Source organism: Pezoporus occidentalis, unplaced genomic scaffold (assembly GCF_034315485.1).
Source record: "Pezoporus occidentalis ecotype Australia unplaced genomic scaffold, CSIRO_AGI_Poc_V1 ctg93, whole genome shotgun sequence".
Taxonomy (NCBI): Eukaryota; Metazoa; Chordata; class Aves; order Psittaciformes; family Psittacidae; genus Pezoporus; species Pezoporus occidentalis.
The window spans coordinates 6,602,127-6,619,441 of NW_026916294.1; the positions used below are offsets into that span (position 1 = coordinate 6,602,127).

At 41.6% G+C, this 17,315-nt stretch overlaps 1 long non-coding RNA gene across 1 annotated transcript in view; it reads right to left on the reverse strand.

Moving 5' to 3' along the window:
- Positions 1–870: 870 nt before the first annotated feature.
- The window catches only part of LOC134157255 (uncharacterized), a 70,376-nt gene continuing 53,931 nt past the window's right edge, over positions 871–17,315 (reverse strand). Inside the window, exons 9-11 of the long non-coding RNA XR_009962243.1 lie at positions 10,538–10,728; positions 1,887–1,965; positions 871–1,082 (exon numbers count right to left, since the gene is read on the reverse strand). This is a non-coding gene — a long non-coding RNA (uncharacterized LOC134157255). The remainder of the gene's footprint in view (positions 1,083–1,886; positions 1,966–10,537; positions 10,729–17,315) is intronic.

Consider the following 17,315-nt stretch of genomic DNA (forward strand, 5'->3'; position numbering starts at 1 on the left):
AGGATGCCATTGGCCTTCTTAGCCACAAGGGCACAGTGTTGGCTCATGGTCATCCTGTTGTCCACTAGGACCCCCAGGTCCCTCTCCCCTACACTGCTCTCTAGCAGGTCGTTCCCCAACCTATACTGGAACCTGGGGTTGTTCCTGCCCACATGCAGGACTCTACACTTTCCCTTGTTATATTTCATCCCGTTATTCCCTGCCCAACTCTCCAGCCTGTCCAGGTCTCGCTGGATGGCAGCACAGCCTTCTGGTGTGTCAGCCACTCCTCCCAGCTTAGTGTCATCAGCAAACTTGCTGATAGTACACTTAATTCCCTCATCTAAATCATTGATGAATATATTAAATAATACTGGTCCCAGTACTGACTCTTGAGGCACTCCACTAGTTACAGGCCTCCAACTAGACTCAGCCCCATAGACTACAACTCTCTGGCTTCTCTCCTTCAGCCAGTTCGCAGTCCACCTCACTACCTGATCATCCAGACCACACTTCCTCAATTTAGCTGTGAGGATGCTGTGGGAGACTGTGTCAAATGCTTTGCTGAAGTCAAGGTAGACCACATCCACCGCTCTGCCATCATCCATCCACCGTGTTATTTCCTCATAAAAGGCTAAGAGATTGGTCAAGCATGATTTCCCCTTGGTGAAGCCATGTTGACTGCCCCTCATAACCCTCTTATCCTCAATAGGCCTTAAGATGGCACCAAGGACAAGGTGTTCCATCACTTTCCCAGGGATGGAGGTGAGGCTGACCGGTCACCTGGGCAGCTAAGGGCAGGGGAAGGGCCTCTCCCACCACTGTTCAACTTGCGTTCTGCCCTTCCCCCAGGAGAGGGGAAGCGCTGGCTGTGTATCCCAAGATGATGGACACAACTATTTCTAGGCAGTGCCTTACCCACGAGAATGATGCTACCTTCAGGACCTGGGGAGGAGGAGGAAGAATGCTGTGCTTACCTTCTCTCCATTTCTCTCCTGTGAGACTGCTTTCTCTCTGGTTCCCAGGCTGGATTACACAGCCCCATATAAATGGTTCCTCCCAGAAGGATGCTACTGGTGTCCTGGGTGGGAGAGCACAGCTCCCTGCAGACAGCAGAAGGCAGGATTAATGACCTTTTCTTGCCTAATTAGTTGAAAGTTTAGGTATCTGGTTTTGACAGAGTAGAAAAAACTTCAAGCTTCTGTTTTGTATCTGATGCTGAACAGAGGCCTTATGTCTACGGGGATTTTAGTCTAGCACTTTTGATGAGCCCTACATTCACCCCCAATAAATATATATCTTTGCTCCTGTAGAAACCATTCTAAAAGGAACTTTGGGGAAACCTTTGATAACTCTTCCCTTGCTTAAAAACATCCCCTTTGGTTGACAGGGTGATATCAAGACTTCAAATTGGAGCTGGTGAAATGTTCAGATCAAAAAGGATGAATTTATCTTAACAGTAATCTATATCTGCTATGTCAGACACTGTGCTGCAGCATGTCCTGCTGTGTGCAGTATGCCACTTATAAAGCAATGATAAACCTTTCTAGATAGTGCCTAACGCAGAGTGTTTACCAGAATATAGATTGCTGTGAGATATAGTTAAAAGTTGCTCAGAAATGAGAGATCAGGGAGGATGACCATTTGTGAGGAGGTCAGTGATGCCTTTTTTGTTGGATCTTGGGTTTGCTTCCTTTTTTTTTCTTTGCCAGCAGCATCTAAGTGCAATAAAATATCAGAGTGAGAAAGAATTGCTATAGCAACTGAGTATGTTCTCCTAATGGAGACTGCAACAGTCAACCTCCACTACAACTTTAAGGGGAAGGAATAAAATCCATCACAAAAGCAGGAAAAGGAAAGGCATTAAAAATTAAGATTTTACTGTTCCATGATTTATGTTCGCTTACTTCACATCTCCAGATGATCCACAGTACTTTCAGTTCTTCCCTGCTCCTGTTCACTGCTTCACACAAGAATTTTCAGGAACTTGAAAAAAGAGTGGTGGGAATGATCTATTAGTAGTAATATAATGATACAGATTTGCATTAAACAGTAGTATTATCACTACAACTATGAGAAATTATGAGATTATAGCAGCACTGGGAGACCACAGGTAAGACAGGAGGACACAGGATGCCAATACACAGCCAGAGGCCATTCTTCCTGTCAAGATTTACCATGATTAAAAATAAGAGTGAGGGGAAACTGTCACAGAGAGATGACGAAGGAACAAGTTCAGGGTCACTCAGCCAGTGGCAGTGCCAGGACCAGAATGCAGGTCTCTGGTGCTCCTCTCATTGCTTATTAGATATTAAATCTGTCTAGAAAGCTATTTCAATATTCTTGTGCAATACAACCATCACATACCTTAAGATGGGCTATGGAGAAACCAGCAGTGTTATTAAACTGTCCTAGATAACTACTGTACCCATGCTTCATCACTGGCCTTCATCCTCACCCAGGCACTAAGACCATATTTGCTTTCCCTCCTTCTTCTCTGCGGCTCAGATTGTGGTACCAGTCACACCAGGGAAAAGAAGGACTGCAAAACAGGGGCAAGTTTCTGCCTGTTACAACTGTTACACAGGGTATCTGGAGAAAGATGAAGGAGAAGACAGGCTAACAAATCTAACTTCGCATCGCAACTAGTTTTCTCCTCTGCTTCTGGCATGATGAAGCTTCAAACACCTTCAAAGATGTTTCACACAGGTGGAAACAGCCCTTATCCTGTGTGGAAATGCTATCTCATGCTGGTCCTCAAATTACAGTCTAGGTTGAGAGAAATTCCTTCTTCTGTAGGTGATTAAACTGAAATGCTGCATTAAGTTCTGTGGCAAAGCTGAGGGAAGAAGCAGTAAGTTCTGAAGAGTCCTGCAAGTCCAGCAAGTTCTGTAGAGTTTACTAGATGTTCTTTAAGGTCCCTTCCAACCCTAACCATTCCATGATTCTGTGAGTCCTACCACCCCGGTTGAGTCTTTGGTTACTCAGGACAGGGAACAGCAGAAGCATGCACCAAAGGGGGAAAACTGAAAAGCTCTTTTCAAATAATTTCTCCCCACACAGAAAACATTTTCTGGCATATCTTTGCAATGCAGCTCATTATATAGATGTTCTATTTATAACTCACAAGTCTCCATCACAAGCAAGCTTCTCAGAGGTAGAAAAGCGAGTATGATTTGAATAGAGCTGTATATCACAGTTTCATGCTCCCACTCTGGCTATGATTTGTAACAAAAGTGTAGCAGCGTGGGTCAGTAAGTGACACTCTGAAGTAAAGAAAACTGAGCAAGTTTAAGCTTCCTTATGTGTATGAAAGGCTTTTTTTGTTTAAACTTACAGTTTCAAAATGTGTTTCATGCTCACATCCTACCAGACTAAGCAGCAAATCTTCCTCATTTTACAACACAGCTTCTGCTAATCGGTTCCTCCTCTAATATTCTTAAACAAGGCACTGTGTCAGATAATAGTGAGAAAAAGAAAATATGACTAACCCACAACCAAGGATAAAAATTATGTCAAAATATAGAATGAAAAAGTTTAGATATTTACCATCTGTGAAAAACAAACAAAAAACAAACACTGGAGTTTCCCATAGACAGCAGAAGTCATCTGAGGTTAAAGTCATGCCAGTGAAAATCAGCCCAGGCAGACCAGACAGCAGTTCCTTGGGTGGGAAAGGGCAGAGAGAGAAGGCAGACATGCACTCTTCCCATGACTGCTCTCCTAAACCTAAGGCAAAACCTGCTGCGTCATTTTTTTTGATGGACTGAGAGGGAACTGGCAACCTTCTCATTTGCAATCTCAGAGACAACTGAAACCCAGTAGGTAAACCTGGTTTTGTGTACACTATACAGGCTGCAGCCAACCAGTGACATCCAAATGATAGTGGAGCCTAATTTCTTCACCAACATGAACGCACAACAGGAGAGAGCAAGGTTCAGAAAATGAAGGGCTGCCATCTCCTATTCATGAAGCTGCCTAGTGAACAGTCATGCTTAATTTTTATCTTTCCCTGGTCCCATGAAACTTTTATTGCTTTCTCATCTGTGTTTCAGCTATTATCACCTCCTGCTCTTCTGCGTAGTCACGTTCTTTAAAAGAGAGTAGTGCTGCTGGGCTGTTTCAAAGAGGTTTTGTAAATACTGATTGTCTGGAAAGGGATTCAAGGGCCCTGACTGGACATGGGGCTTTCCCAGAGTCCTGCTGTAGGCACTGACAGGACTTGTGATGCTCTTCCAGTTTCCTGCTGGTCCACAGGAACCCTGCTGCTTTGGGCATCATGGTGAAACACCTATTCCTCCTTAACGTAGGTCAAATGTAACTAGTGAGCTACAGTTTGGAAGACAGACAAGTAAACTGTAGGCAGTCCAGCAACAACTTCTGGGGTTCAAGCTACCACACAACCAAAGGAGTTTTGAAAGAGTCCCTTGCTTGTGTTAATTTACCCTAAACTTATGAAACTAGCATTGTTAAGAAACTGAGCACAAGCTGCATTGACACTTCAAGGTTTCTACCCCACTGAGAGCTGTTCTCCCAATCCCAGAAGCCCCAGGTTGCATAAATAGATGTAAATGAAGTTGCTTACATTCTGGTTAGGGGAAAAGAAGAGAAAGACTAAGGAGCTTGGAGAGGTGAGGAAATTACACGCCTTCCATCAGCTTTTCCCAGTGGCCACTCCCAACCAAGCTGCAGCCTAGATGCCACTAGTATTAATGAGTATTAAATAGTGTTCAGGGTGTTTTCCGTAGCTGCTCTGCAAATCTACTGCCATGATTAGCAGTCGGCCAAGTTTTGCTATCTTATTTTCCTACTCAAACAAAAACTGTTTTAATTGAAGAACTATTATATGCCTTCATGTTAAAGCAAACACTGCATGAGAAAATCGGAAAGTAAAGACTAGCTCCTCAAACAGAAGAGTCATAAAACGAAGCCATAAAAGCATCTCTTTCATTTACTTTGTTTGCAGATGATCTCATTTGTATTGCGGGCACAGATTTACCCTGTTCAGATCAAATTTCTATGAATAGAAAAAAAACCTGTAACTGTGATAAACACCCACAATTATAGCACTTGGTTTTCTTTTCCATAATTTAGCACAGCTTCAGCCAGTAAAATATCTCTTCTCAGGAAATGAAATTGTAAACCCCGAAATTTTGCACAACAAAAATTTTTCAGGGTATATGGTGTGCTCCTCTGACTCACTCATTTTGTCCAATGGTGCTTGAAGCAGACATTGCTGCTCATAGAATCATGGAATAGTTTAGGTTGGAAGGACCTTTAAAGGTCACCTAGTCTAACTCCCCTGCAATGAGCAGGGACATCTTCAACTAGATCAGGTTGTTCAAAACCACATCCAACCTGACCTTGAATACTGCCAGGGATGGGGAATCCACCAACTCTCTGGGCAACCTGTGCCAATGTTCCACTACCCTCACTGTAAAATATTTCTTCCTTATATCTAGCCTAAATCTACCCTCTTGTAGCTTAAAGCCCTTATCCCTTGCTCTATCACAACAGGTCCTTGCTAAAAACTTTGTCCCCATCTTTCTTGTAGGCCCCCTTGAAGTAGTGAACAGCTGCAATAAGGTCTTCCCACAGCCTTCTCTTCATCAGGCTGAATAAACCCAAGTCTCTTACTTAGCCCTTCTTCATAGGAGAGGTGTTCCATCTGTCTGATCATTTCTGTGGCCCTCCTCTAGACCCACTCCAGTAGGTCAAAGTCTTCCTTTTTTTTGTGGGACAAATACACAAAACAACTACTATTTCATGTAGCTTAACATTTCCAGGTGAGAGACAGTGATAGAAGAGAAAACCTGCAGATACCCGTCTGAAAGCTTTCTCCTCCCCAGTGGACCTCAGCAAACTGCTCTGTTGAGGACAAGTGCTCACTGCATCAGTCCTGTTATGGTGTGCTCAGAGCAGGCTGAGCTCCTGGTGGTATCTAAGAGATGTGCTATGCGTAGGCAGGGAACCGTTCTTCTTCCACAGAAGAAAGAGAAAGCACAGGAGTGAAATTAAGAGAAACAAGTGGAAAGAAGCACATCAATGGCGTCACGAGTGTCTGCCTGGAGGGTAGAAAGATCAGGACTGTGCTAGTAAAGAGAAGTCCTTGAAAGGCAGAGGAAAATAATAATTTTAGCAATAGAGGAATGGGTTGGGTTGAAGAGAACTGGGAAGAATGAAAACTGAAATAGAGTGAGCAAGCGGTAGTCACAATGGCAGAAATCAGAAGCTGTTTGCAGTGAGCAAGCCCCAGGAATACTACCAGTCCAAAAAATGCTTTAATGGCCCTACCAATCCTACTGATTAATGACATTCTTGAGTGTCATTTTCTATCATTTCTCTAAAAGCAGTGAGAACGCCCAGGGAATGAAATGTAGGGTTTCAGAAAGATGAGGTGTAGACTTGTGAGGGTTGTGTTATAACGGGATAAATGCACACCCTATAAAATGTGGAACACCATCATAACAATTCTCCTTTTCATCATGAGCCATACAGTAGGATTTTGGCCTTCATCATTTTTGTAGAGGAAAGTCTGCACATTTGAATTAAAATGCTGAAGCCAAACTTAAAATCCTGTCTGGGGTGATGCGTGTATGGAAATTGTGGTCACTCGGTAGGATTCAATACTTTTTCTTTTCATGTGAAATTTAAATAAGTGAATTGAAATAATCTGCATTTTTCATAATGTTCAGGGAGTTGAAATAATGAAAGGTGATCATGAATATTTAAATTGAAGAAAAAAATTACACTGAAATAGCCATCAGATTTCTCTTACGATTCATTAGAAGATACCGATACCATAACAGTATTGTAATTTTTAGAACTGCATTATAGGTTCACAAATTTGCTATTCATAAAATTCATTTATGCCTTTTTTCAAAGGTGCTTTACAAAGGATTTAGAAACCTCTTTAATCTTTGAAAATAACACTGTAGTTTGTGATTAAATATCTCCACAGCATAACTATAAAGATATGCATCTGCATCATAAAATCCAAATGTAGAACAAAAAAAAAAAGGTCACTGCAAAGTTTTCTTTTCCTTGAATTGACAATTTTCATTGCTACTAATGCTTTATACAATATCCTTTAGGTGACCAGATCACCTTATACTGTTAAGTTACTTAAAGAATCACACAAAGAGTCCTTAGGAGTGGCACACTTCACAGCAGCCAGAGGTGATGCTGGAATCTACCTTGCACAAAAGTTTGTAGTTTTAAGTTTCAATCCAAGGGTGTCAGTGCTCCTTTCATCAAAAAAGCTTTGCAATAGCAAGGTTGAAAAAAGACTGTGCGTCTCAGAATAAAATGGATTTGCCTTAGTGGAAGACCTGAATATTAGCGCATAATCACGCTTTCATATTTGTTTCTGCTATGTGTTTTAATATTCAAGGTGTTTAAGTACTAGAACAAAACATGACTGCATCTTATTGATGCTCATACAAAGTCTAAAATATGATCAACAGACTTGAAAATTTGATCTGAAATATTGTTCAGAAAAGTAATATTTATAAATGTATACCCCTTCAAAGGGCTGCCATTATGCTTCTATGGTCTAGTATCCTGCAATAACTGCAGGAACCTCAAAGAGTGCCTGTATTGTTTCAAAGCCTTTTGCTTTTATCATTGCTTAACACTACATAATCAGTCATAATACTTAAAAAACACAAAAAAATAACACTCAAATAATTGAAGGATAGAGGGGTTGGCTTTGTTCTTGAAATAGGTATTTTTTCCCAATGCTATAGTAAGGAATCTTGTATTTTTGATAATTAGTTACCACACTCTAATTAGATCTTTATGTTGCTGCTCCTTTGTAAAACATCCAAAGACACACTCCCTTTTGACCATGAGATACAGACTTTAGACCAGGAAGCCTTATCAGCAGAGCAGATTCCACAATATTCTTACTGATGACAAATGTATCCCATTTAGGAGTTAAATGCGGGAATGTAAATTCTCTACAGTATTTCTCTGTCTGCCTAATGAGTGCAGAACCTTTAATCCTAATTAATTATATTTGCAGAGAACTGGGGCACTGATACATGACAATTATAAACTCTAAAAATGCAATAGGATTTCCACAAATTGTACTTCTTTCAAAACCAATCACTGCAGAAGGAATACTGGTCTCAGTAGGAGTTATGTTCATCATATCAGGGAGATAAATACTAATGTATCTTTAAATGCAACAGCCAGTGATTGCTGACTTAAAAGGAGGGACCATTCAACATGGCCAAGTTCAAGGTCCTTCATCTGGGTCAGGGCAATCCCAAGCATAGGCTGGGCAGAGAATGAACTGAGAGCAGCCCTGAGGAGAAGGACTTGGGAGTGTTGGTTGTTGAGAAGATCCCTATGACCCATCAGTGTGCACTTAAGCCCAGAAACCAAGTATGTCCTGGGCTGCATCCCCAGCAGTGTGACCAGCAGGTCAAGGGAGGGGATTCTCCCCCTCTGCTGCACTCTGGTGAGACCTGCCTGCAGTCCTGTGTACGACTCTGGGGGCAACAGCACAAGAAAGATGTGGACCTGCTTGAGAGAGGCCGGAGGAGGCCACAGAGATTCTCTGAGGGCTGGAGCAGCTCTGCTCTAGAGAAAGGCTGAGAGAGCTGGGCCTGTTCAGCCTGGAGAAGAGAAGGCCCTGGGAAGACCTTAGAGCAGCTTCCAGTGCCTAAAGGGGCCGGCAAGAAAGCTGGAGGGGGCTTTTGACAAGGTCCTGTAGCAATAGGACAAGGGGCAATGGCTTTAATGTGACAGAGGGGAGACTGAGATGAGACCTTAGGAAAAAATCCTTTACTAAGACTGTGGTGAGGCCCTGATACAGGTTGCCCAGAGAAGCTACAACTGCTCCATCCCTGGCAGTGTTGAAGGCCCGGATGGACAGGGCTTGGAGCAACCTGTTCTAGTTGAAGGTGTCCCCGCCCATGGCAGGCAGCTGGAACTGGATGAGCTTCAATTTTCCTTCCAACTCAAACCATTCTATGATTCTATGATCTGTTCACCCATGGTACCTGATGCATGGTACTGATGAACGATTGCAGGACAGAAGCTAGTGTCACACGCACTGGAAGGCAAAAAGCAGAGTGAAAGAAATGCATGAAGGACACTGAAGTAAAGGCACTGCTTCATCTGTTTTCTGTACTCTCATCTATTACATGATCATGGAACAAGAGGCAGAAGGTCTGCCTAACTGCTTCTTCTGTAAAATGACTTAATATCTGATGCTAAGTGGCAGTGAATGAATTTAATTTTGGGGTTGATCACACAACCCTGACCAAAGAGTCTGATGCATGGTGTTCTTAAAAGCAGGTAACCTGCAAGCAAGCAGTGTAATTTTATGTCAAGGGGAGACATGGGCTTTCTTTGAAAATGAAGAAGAGCTTTTTATCTGAAAGAAAAAGCAGGCAACACAGAAGGGATTTTTGAGAATCAGCTTTCACCTTCCCACAATGACCATAAAAGCTTCTCCCAAAAGAATAATCATATCTAAACTCCTACCTATACAAAAAGGCACTTCTCCTTATCACCTTTAGTGCAGTCTCACTTTGCCCTGTTCCTCACCTCAATAAAGAAAACAGCTCAGCTTTTAATCAGTTTGCAAACATAAGGATTCATTTGAGAACCAAGTGCTTGTGTTTGTCTCACTTTATTTGTACCTGCTGCCTGATGCCCCATTCCCTTGCCTCAATTCCCCTGCCCTTGCTCAGCATCCTCCACAAGGCAACCTTATCTTCATAAAACAGACGAACAGCTCCCTCCAGATGCTGTGCCAATGCAGTGGCTGCAATGCCACTGCTGCAGCAACAAACTGGCAAGTGGGGAAGGAATAGAAGTATAGTTACTGAATGAGGAAGTAAATGCTTCTCCCAGAAACCAAACACATCACCCTTAGGTCAGAAAATAGCAAGTTGTTTCTGAACTTCTCTCCATCTGGAAGTGCAATTATGCTTGTTAATCTTAAAATGCCTTTGGCAGTTGTCACCTCGTTTTTTATGCTATCCTTAAAACTTTTCTAATGGCAAGTACACATGCAGTGAGAAATAATAGCCCATTGTGTAACAAGCAATACACACATTGTCCAATTCATTCTTACAGTATTTTTCCTCTCTGAGGTTATCAGAGAAGAGATTGAAAACTGAGCCATCATACCACAGCTTAAATATATCAGTGAAGCATTCCCTTTTCTCTCCTTCTCCCCTGCCTATTTTATTTTATTTTTTTTTTCTTTTTCTAAACCAAAGGAGTGAAGGATGCTAATAGTGACAAGATTATCCCTAAGGAAACCTAGCCTCATCCCAGTATAACATTTATTGTTCTGCTTCCGGATCACAGCCTGTGTGGTCCTTTCAGGCTCCAGCTAGCCCCCAAACAGTAGTCATGCCTTGCCATGGACCTCTGCTGACGCCATACTAACACAGAGAAGGAGTCAGACCTTGCATAAACAGAAACAAAACAGTGCCTGCCACTGAGTTTTGATGCCAGTTAAAAGTTGTGGGACTAAAGCAAGCAAGGAACTCGCAGACTGAGACAGATGGAAGCATTGGTAAGAGAAGCTTACTTTGAGACAATGCAGCTGATGTGCTGAAGTGCTTGTCCTCAATGATTTCTCCTTGGTTTAACCATGAATAGGCAGGGACAGGCTGTATATTGCAGGAAACAGGGAGTCTTGAGATCTTGTCCTCAGCACTGATCTCTGACTCGCAGACTTCAGAACTCTCATTGTGCTGCATTTTCAGGGAGATGCCAAACCTGTAATGTTACAGCAAAAAAACCAATAAACCTCAAAACAGAACAATTCCAACCCAAAAAAGCCCAACATGCTCTGAACACAGGTTCAAACGCCTCCACCTGGTCTCATGCAAAGATCGACACTGAATCCAAAATGTGTCAAAGCCATCAACTCTAATTTCAAGGGATCATACATAGTGCTTTTCTCCTTTCCTCCTTTTTATTTTTTTAAATCTTCTTTTGTAATGTCTGATTGATGAAAAATACTATCAAAATCGTGAGTGAACATCTGCCCCAGGTATGATCCTGGCTTAACTCTCAGGATCTGTTGCCTTTTTTTACATCCTGCCCTGGCACAGTGAAAGTCGGCACTACCTTCTTCTGCCTGCATGTCCTTCCTCCCTGGTAAAACGCAATCTGTTTCCAGCAAGAAATGTTATTTCAAATCCAGCAAGTGTTGCTTGAAGCAAAGGTCACCATTAGTTCTGGATGTGCTAATGCACTTTACTTATAATAGTTCTGTATCAACTTCTATATAACAACATTGTATTTCAGAAGATGAGGCCTTTACACTTATTCCACCTGGGATTTTTTGCAGGCATTTCAAGTATGTTTTCAGTAGCCTATAGTAGCCCCTATACATTTTTTTAAATGCTCAAAGGATTTAAACTTGGAGCTCTCAAGGAAGTTTTATTCATGATTTTACCTTTAGCCTATAATTTGAAATTTAAAATTTTGAGCCCCATCAGTATATCTGTTTCAGTGACTGAAAGAAATTGAAAATCTAAGTCCCAGAATATGCTGTTTGAGGAAAAAATGAAGGTCAGACAACACTGGCCACCCAGAGCTACTAAATGTTTAAAGAGTGGTAGGCAACTGAGCTCAACTGTGGCATGTGACTGCATGCTGCTGCTTGAACAACAGAAATCCCTCTCCAATGCACAAAGGAAAATAATCGTATATTAAGGTTACGGTATTGTAGGATAAGTGAATATATTCACTTGTCGTTGACTGACAGTCACAGTACACAGTCTATCAGCTGGGAATTTTTGTAGTGATTTTAAAGCAGTGAAGCCATTTATAAGGCATTCCTTTCACTGAGCATGTTTTCATTGGAAAAGCAGGTAACAGGAAAAACTTCCAACAGAAATCAAACTTAATATTTCAAAGCCCTTGAGACCCTGATAAGGCCATTGCTCTGCCTGTTCATAATCTCTTACTAAGCACAATTGATGGGGCTTTGTCCACATAAAAATAGCACTAAGACTTTGTATCTGGAAAAGGAAGACTCTATGAGATCCCTGATGTGCAAGCATGTAAAAGGACTCTTAACTAAGAAAAGAATGAGAGAGGGATGAAAAACGTGGATGTTAAAACAGACTAAAAATCGATACGCACAAAGTTTTTACTCTAGTTTTACATTTTCCAAGTACACTGCACTTGCTGGGCAAATTAATAATTACATGCTTCCCACTCTGGAGTCTTTAGGTCAAATGCTGCTCTCAGTTATCCAAATAGTAAATCTACTGAAGTTACCACAGAGTTATGCCAGCTTCCCCGAGAGAAGAACATGATGCCTTGTTTACAAAACTAAGCTCTGAAAGGTACATATGTGTGCATTTTGATTTGCCAATGAAATCATTTGAGTGAGCTAGACTTCTCCAAACACTTAGAATTTAAATCCAAAGGAGACCTTATAGTTTTGTATTCATTAAAGATTATGCACTATTTTACAAGAAGGTACTGAAACGTATGATATGGAATGCAATTACAAGGAATAAATTCACAGATGTTTCATATTTTACTCAGTCTTTGTGCCCTGTGTGCATTTAACTGACTGCTCCCCTAGGAGCAAAGAATATATATGCTCCCTTCATCATACTGGACTCTCTTACAAATACCAATAAATTGCTTCATGCAACAACTGAGGGAAGAAGAGAGACACCATTACTGCTATATCACTGATCAAGCATGACACCAGGCAAAATCATGAGATTCGCCAAAGGCCAGACTGGGAGCATCAGACATGGAGAGGGAGAGAAATCCAGTTCTCCTGCATTAGCTCTTTAGTAGCACACAAGCCCTTCATGGGAGAAGCATCACCATGCAGGTGAAGGGGGATTGGAAATATATGCCTGTCCTAACTCCCAGGTCAACATACACAAAATTTAAGTCAGTAACTGTTATCCATGTAGGCATTCATTTACATCTTTAATTACATCAGTACCTGAGTGTCTGTGACTTCTTATAGCATGTTTCAAGTCACTGAAGGCAGAACATTTTAAAAAGGACCACTGCTTCTTACTCCTGCACAGAAGAACCCAGCCCTGCAAGTGAGGTGTTTGGGGAGTGCATTCCAGGAAATAAAAATCACATCAGTCTTTTGATATGAGGATCACCCGCAGGCTTTCACACAATTTTTATGCTTAAAACAACCCTGTTTAAAAGAAACCTTAAGGGATGGCTAGAGATGAAGGAAGTCATTTTTAAACTAGGTATTTGAAAAAGTGAAAGAAGAGATACATTTTTTTCTCAAAGAAACAAGACACCAATTCCACAATGAATATATCTATAAATTATCATTTATTCCCTTAAAAAAATAAAAATATTTCTAGCCTGCCTTGGTAACCCTGTAGTAATTCTCCTGCAGGTTGTAGAACCATGTTCTTGCTAATGGCGGGAGATAGCCAGCTGTCAAGAAGCAAGCTTTGCTAACATGTTACTTACTGAAGATAACATTAGTTACAGGTATTTACTAGTGCTGTCAACCCTCATGCTGTTTAGCTCTGAAGAATCTCTGCTTGGACTGAATTAAACATTAGCTGTATAAAGAGTCTAGCACAGTGGATGAGTCTACCAACTCACACCCAACTCTTACAGCTTCAATGATACTGGCCAGTGCAAGGAGACAATTGCCAAAGTCATTTCAAATCATCCAGCCACTACTACATGAACTAGAGCAAGCCTCAAATGAAGCACTACTAACCAAATCGATTTTGATAGGACAGAGAATAACAGTAACAGTTAAGGAGGAGTGTAGGCAGTGGGCAAGCCATAAATTCACTAGCAGCACCATGCAGAGATCAGTAACTGAAACAGTGGTATCCAGAGTGTGGCTAATGGGGACAGCCAACTTGATGCAGAAAGCACCTTTGTGTGGAAGGCACAACTGTGCTCGCCTATCAAGTGAAAGCTGGTCCCATCAACTGGCAAGCTATAAATTTTTCTAAGGTTTTTTATCATCCTTCCTTAAAAAACACTGAGACAGCCTAAAAGAGAAAAAACCATAACATAACCCAGACTTGAATGTAGCTGCTGGTGGTGTAGTGAGTTGCTGTCTCCTCACGCTTGAGATTGACATTTGTGCACCTGAGGGATGTGTGAGCTGATATTGTGTACTTTTACAGGTGGTTCCAGTTCCTCCTGGCTTTAATAACAAAAAATTTTCAAGCTGCACTGTTCATAGAATCCATCAATGTAGCTCACATAAGTAACTCTTGAATTTCATGCATTTACTGGGCAGATGACTAATTACATGCTTCTCACTCTGGAGTCTTTGGGCCATACAACTAGGTGCCTGCTACACTCAGTGCTCAATACTTTTTGTTCATTTGAAATATAAACTTTTACAGGGAAATGCCTAATGTAATCTGAAATTTTCTAATCCAGATGAACAGCAGTCAGACTGTAAGATGCTCTTCATATACTAAATAACAAACAAAATCCGTCCACACTTCCTCGCAATGTTCCCCCAATTCCCACCTAGCATCTTTCCTCACGCCACGATTCTGCACTGAAGTCAGCCAAGCAGAATACGTGTAAGGAAAGCCAGTATTTTGTCTTTGCCTGGGAAAAGATGAACCCATGAGCTATGGATATGAATTAAAAAAAAAAAGAATGAACAGATGCCTGCTTAAGCTGGAAGAGACACAGAAGATATGATTTCATAGTTCACAGTTGTGCTCAGTGCAGTGGATCCCTGATCTCTCCATTTCTACAATGCAAATCAGTCCCCCCAACACACATATCAGTGCAGTGCTAACACTTAACAACAAGCTGTACTTCTAGAATGGTAGGCTGTCATCATTCCAGGGAAATTTTTATATCAGGATTGGAAATGTAAAATCTGCAAGAACCACCACCACAAAAACCCCCACCAAACCTACAAAAAAAACAACCCAGGGAACTACAGTTCTCCTTCAAAAGGGAGTAAAACCCCTTCCTATGACAGAATTTTTCATTTTCATATTACTATACAAGAAGTAATTCAGTCATCTTTACAGAATGCTTTTGGAAGAAAAATGGTATAAATAAGTTCCCAATCCTGCTTCTCAGATGAGAAATCACACAGTGCATTCAAAAGGAGGTTTTCAGGCTTCAGTTCAGTGCTTCTTCCTCAGCACAGTGCTGTATTTACAGAGAATTGATCAGCTGAAAACAAATGGGATGCAATACTCTTGATATTTATACAGTACAAAAGGTGAAAAACCCTGCTTCTTAGCCTGGGAAAGTTGTTTTGTGCAGACACTCCACTGCAGAAGATGCTTTTGCCACATTGCTGCACCGTGAGACAACCAGACGCGTGCTTGTGACAAGCAGTTTATATGGATATCAGGCTTACAGGTGCTTCACAGTATTTTTACAGCTTACATCCCAGCCTGTAGCATGGAAACCTCCTTCCACTGAATTTCAGTGTCTGCACCTGCTCAGCCTCCCATGCTGTTGTATTAGGAGTCAGCTAGATGGTGCTCATGGGGTGGCAGCCGATGTGCAAAGTTAGCGCTGGGATTTCTCTCCGGGCTTCTTCCTCCACCTCCAGCATCCCACACAATACAAGCAAGTTGTCAGAAATGAAAAAGCAGGGCCAGGAGGAAGGGGACGAAGGAGGTAGGTGAAAGGAAGCTGCATCTCAGATGCTGTATGAGCACAGATCCTTACACAATCCTGCTGTCTTTTGAAGGCTGGGATGCAAGGATGAAGCTGGGGCTGGTTTCATGGTACATGAGCCAGCTCATCCACTCCTACCTGGCAGCCTGAAAAGAGCACAGTACTGACAACTTAGGGAAGAACCATGATGTTGGAGAGACCTGACACTTTGGAAGTTGTTTTTGCTCTGACAAATAACAACCCTCTCTGTAAGCTTCAGCATGATCTGATGGAACATGTCTTTATGAATGTTTGAAGTTAGAATTAATTAGTAGCTTTTAGTAGTCTGTGGAGTTGCCTGGTTTTGCTGGATTAATTGCACACTGCAGGTATTACCATGGAAAGACATATAGAGCTAACTCCCAGTAAACATGGGAAAACTCAAAGTGCTCAGGGACGGAAGACAAAGATTTTGGCTTGGACATATTGCTCAGGGATTCACTGAGTGGCAGAATAGTTAAAAATTCTTAAATCTGAAGATCCCACTTGGTCCCTTGGGCTGAGAGGTTTTATGAAAATTTCATTTCAAAATTACAAACCCCTATATGCACAGGAATGGCTTCCTAAATAAAACCCGAGATCATTTTTTATTCATCCTATGTCTAAAATGCCCAGAGGCATAGCTCCATAAAAAATTTAAACTTTAACAAAAGCTCCTTTTCATTTAAGGAAAACAAACCATTCTGAAATCAACAGTTTATATAATTTATTGTGATGTTTACTCAGCAAGGGAGGCTGAGGAGTTAATTCTCAGTGGAAGTGCTGAATTACATTAGGAACAGAAGCCCAATTAATTAAGGATCATTTCCTATTGATTTCACCATACTACAGACCAGACTCAAGAGTACCTGCTCTACTCCTATCCAAGATATAAATAATAATAATATAACTAGACCGGTTACTGCTGTCTTGATGACCTGTAATTCTCACTGAGGAAACACTTCTAAGACTTTGATGTGAACACAATAAAAGCCAGAATGCCTCTTGAAAGGCAGAAAACAGGAAAAGCCCAGAAGAGGCACTATGCACACTCCAGATCAAAGACAATAGCCAAACGAAGAGACCAGTTTAGAAGGAAGACAGAAGTGGAAATGAGTGCATCTGTATTGGAAAAAAACAATTTCATGCCTAAAGCTTGGATATTTTTACTCTACAGAGCACGGAACACAAGAACATTCAGGATACACACTATGACCAGACTTCAAGCCCGGAGCCATCTCACAACTTCATAATGAGCAGAAATTGAGCCCTGGGAATCTCCTTACTTGACCACTTCAATGAGCATGCTGCATGGCCAGGAAGCACCAGGTCATGGGGTTTCTCTCTAGGTGGGCTTATCCACCCTGAGGACCAGCCAGAGTCCCACACTGCAGCATTCAGCTTTTCACAGCCCCGCTGTCAATAGCTTTTCCCTATCAAGCAGCAAAGTAATCATTTCTGTTATCCAGGCTTTTGTAAAGCTGTAATGAGACGTGGGGAAAAGTTTTGGCTGTTTGCAGGGAAGTTGTACTGAAAGATACTTGCAGAAAGACAGATGTATTGGGCTCAGTCTGGGAAATGTAGCAATTATCACATGCATTGCCAGAATACTCTATTAAGAGATTCAGAAAGTTCAGCATTCCGTTGGCACAATCGTGTTTATTTATAAACAGTGTACACGAAATCGTGTTGTCTGAGAGACA